This window comes from Bidens hawaiensis, unplaced genomic scaffold (assembly GCF_021521415.1).
Source record: "Bidens hawaiensis isolate Kalapana, Puna unplaced genomic scaffold, B.hawaiensis_p1.1 tig00029891_1, whole genome shotgun sequence".
Lineage (NCBI taxonomy): Eukaryota > Viridiplantae > Streptophyta > Magnoliopsida > Asterales > Asteraceae > Bidens > Bidens hawaiensis.
In genome coordinates this window covers 269,861-274,415 of record NW_027494965.1, presented here as the reverse complement: position 1 = coordinate 274,415, position 4,555 = coordinate 269,861, and positions in this window count along the sequence as shown.

The window sequence follows — 4,555 nt, the reverse complement described above, 5'->3', positions numbered from 1 at the left end:
AGAAAAAAGGCGAGAGGCGGAGGATCTCATGTCACACATGTCCCTCCCCGAGGATTTGAGGCAACGATTTAGAAGATACAAGCAGTACAAATGGGAAACAACACGCGGTGTTGAGTTGGATTCTTTTGTCAAAGACATTCCTAGGGATTTAACAATGGACATAAAACATCATCTTTACTTGCTTTTATTAAAGAATGTGAGATACATCTTATTAACACAACATTAATATTAGTTCCTGTTTAAATTAAAATTGTTAAAGCAGGTTCCAATCTTTGAAGAAATAGATGAGCATTTATTGGATGCTATATGTGACCGTTTAAAACCAGTTATTTACACGGAGGGTCGCTACTTATTGCGAGAAGGTGATCCTGTACACGAAATGACGTTCATCACGCGTGGCGAGGTATTAAGCATAACAACAACCCATGCTAGTAACCTCAAGGCTGGTGACTTTTGTGGTGAAGAGCTTCTCACATGGGCTTTGGATACTAAAAGTAAACAACTGCCTTTTTCAACTAGAACGGTCAAAGCAGTTACAGATGGTCAAGCGTTTACTCTTGACGCCGATGATCTTTCGTTCATCGCATCGCAGTTTAGGGTTATCCGTAGTAGGCGTTTCCAACATACTTTTAGGTATTCACAAAATAAAAGTTTCTCTTTCTTGATATTATTATTATATGTAAGTTGATAAACTTGTTAATACTGCGTTCTATTTTAGGTACTACTCACATCAGTGTAGGGCCTGGGCAGCCTGCTTCATACAGGCTTCATGGCGGAGGCGCCGGAGCAACAGTAAAAGGAAGCGTGGGAGAATATCGAAGGAAAGTGATAGACTGCATGCCATGGCTCAGCTTCATGTTAGTGCCTGTCAATGTGACCTAAGTGGATGTTGACTGGTGATAAAAAACCAGTTTAGATTGGCTTATGATCATATATATGCATGATCTAACTTATGCTAAACTTAAAACTATAACTTGAAAATAACATGAAGATCGGATTTTGCCTAAAGATCTTAGATACATGGTGTTTTTTAAACGTTTTTCAACTAATCGGTAGTTTATTTTCTGACGGGTTAATATATTTGAACCTTGAAATTACCAAGTACGCCCTAATGTATTTTTTTTCTATTTACTAGCCATACTTGATGCATTGTTTTAGTTTGATTTGCACCTTTAGTTTTGTGCTTCAGGTACAGATGATGCACGGCATAAGGCGCAGAACAAAAGAGCCGGAATAGATGATTTAGGTCCATTTATTCTAACATTTCATCTGTAGAAAACAAGTAAATATGTATGGTAGTTGTGACCAGAACATGATTAACTTGGAGTTTATTCGGCTACCTTGTTTTATGCTATTGATGATTTAGGAGCAGTTACCTCATTTGAATGTTTTATTGAACGTTTTGTGGGTCTGAAATTTAACTTTTTGGGAACTACTATTAAAATTGAAAATTTTTGTTACCTATGGATAAAATTAAACAAGCCTATGATATTTTTTGAGAATATTGATTTTTCTCATAGACTAAAGTTGTGTCCGTGGAATAACACATGATTATGTGAATACCATCTAGTGGTTGCTATATCTAGTCGTTCAAATGTAAGTTACAATTACACGAAAGAGATCCAATCCTAGTTACAATTGTGTGTTTATGAGGTTATCGGGTTCTCTCCATCGAGTCATCTTTTTTGATAGTATCAAAATAGATAGTCAGCGAAGATAATCCGAGGAACATCATAAACTCAAGTTTGTTGTAGCATCTTGATGTTTAATGAGAAAAAAGTTGAACTTAATGAACTGAAAAAAAGAAGATATTTAAGTAAGAATATAACTGACTTTTATTTTCACCACAAATATGTACCATTTTTGTCATATAATTTATAAACAAATGAGTGTTCTATTACCAGGACGGACATTTAGAATCAACATACAACCTTAATTCCCCATAAGCCTGTCATCCATACTTATGCTATACCTCCATAACTATTTTTCCCTGCAATTAAAGCACAATCTTGGTTTTATATCATGAAATATGGGTTTCCCTTAATTTATGTAGATATATTTTTTTCAATAATCTATTCGCATTAAATAAACCATAATGAAGGAAGAAAATATTGACGAATTGTTGATATATGTCTTATATGTATTCTGGTCGCTAAGTATTTATTTTCCCAACTTGAAAACACATAAAAATATGTTTATGTATTTACTTATCTTATATTAGTTAAATCTTTAGATCTTTAGACCGGCCGTTGTAAGGAGGTAATGCCGCCAGCGTTAAACACTGTGCCGTAGCGTTAATCAAGGGCAATATTGGGTGGTGTTATACGACGCAGTGTTGGGTTAACGATTTAAGAAGTTGATGGGGTGACGTTGACGGTTGCCAACGTAGAGGGGTTTAAAGCCGCTGCATTAATCCACAACGACCGGCCTTATAAAGAAATATCATGAAAGATGTTGAATTATAGATGGGGTCATAAAGACAAATATTTCTTCTCATATAAATAAAAAGAAATTTTTTTATTCATTTAGTTAAATACACGAGCTCTTGTTGTTTTGGGATTGTAATTTTGTTCTTAAATTTATTTATATATTGTTTTATATTTGCCAAAATAAAATATATTAGAATTTTTAGTTTTTCACATTTAAAATATATTGTAATTTTATTTTTGCCGGGGGTTTCACCGGAAGCAGCCTCTCTATCCCTGTGGGATAGAGGTAAGGCTGTCTACATCTTACCCTACTCAGACCCTACCATAGCATTGATATTGGTGGGATATACTGAGTACGATGACGATGATGATGATGAGTTTTTCACATTTAAAATTTTTTTTTAACATCAATTTTTTTAATCTAAAATTGCTCTAACTTTATACCTTTATAGCGGTAGAACACTATACTTGATTAGTTTGACTTAATTTTACCTTTTCATTTGTATTACCAAAATGGCAATATATTTTGTGAATTATTTGCTATTCAAATGAATGTGGTTACTTATTTTTCATTCGCAAAATTTGGTAACAAATACCAAGTTATGTAGTAGTAAAGAATGTCCGTTTTATCTTAACCTTTAATATTTTTATGGTATGTTACTCTCTTTAAAAACTATATTATTTTCATGTCGGTTAGTTAAGAGTTCACGCTCGTTAGTTTGTTCGGTTATACTTAAACGAACGAACAAGAAGAACCCATGTTTGAAAAAAGATGGTTATGAAGAAAGAGAGAAAACTACAATGCACAGTTATAGTTCTTATCGACTGGAGGAAATGCCGAATTAATGCTACATTTCTTAGGCAGAAGAGGGATTCGTCTTAGATCGTAACGGATGAATCTTGTCACTTGCTTTACACAGTTGCATATAGCGACTCGATCTTCTTTGTTTTTCGCCATGTCGTTAAGCTTCTTGGCTGATGAGCAACACCTGTTGGATGGATCTTGACTGTGACAATCGTCAATTTCAGGTTAACCCCGTTAACTCAACTCCGTCAATTCAAACTTTAAGATCGTTGAATCTATAACGCATACTTCATTACATTTAAACTAGGGTTTAAATGACGCTTAACATTTACTACATGTGTAGTCTTTCGGGATTTGCACCGAAACGCAAACGAGTTGACGCGAGCGATTGATAAATAAACGACAAACGTCAAAACACTAATTATGTGATTATTATGTGTTAGGTATATGTGTGTTACTTGATTGTTATGTGGAATGTTAAACAAGAAACAAGAACCAACTAGTTTAGGCTAGAGATGTAGCACTTGAAAGTTTAGGGACTAGAATGTAACTTGGTTATCTATAAATATAACCTAACTAAACCCTAATCTATTTTATAAACTCAAGACCGATCGGCCCTCCCCTCCTTGGTTCTCCACGGCTGCCGTCCACCAACTCACACATATACACATCAAATCAAGAGATTAATCCAAGAACCAGGTGCTAGGAAGGTATACTTGATCACCTCTTACCTCTTTGTTGTTTAATTTTGATGTTTAATGGGTTGTGTATAAACCCTAATCGGCCGATCATGTGCATGTATGTGATTAATATGATTGTTGTTAGTTGGATAATGGATTGATAACTAGATTGATGTTGTTGCATGATTCATTGTTGTCTTTGATTTGAGTTAAAACACAAACCCTAATATTGTATGTATGGTGTAATTGATATGCATGGATAGTAGTTATAGTGTCTAGAGGGTTATATGGATGCATGATAGTTCATAGATTGTTATTATGTTGAGTTTTGATGTGAACAGATTCTGGACAGAATGTATATACGATGTTTAAGTGACTGTAACGAAGTGTAAACGTGAAAATTGATTGAGATTGTGGGTACTGCAGTAAACTAGGTTGAGTCTAGTTTCTATAAAGTATAAATTCGTAATTTTTGGATAAGTGGAAGTATACTTTTATGATTTTACAAAAACGTGATGCAAAGCTGAGCTGTTAGACCTGCTGTTAGGTTATGTTGTAAATGTTATATCTCATGAACTACGAGACCAATTGGGTTGGTTCCACTTCTGGAAGTTGACTCATTGAGTTAGAAACCAAACCCA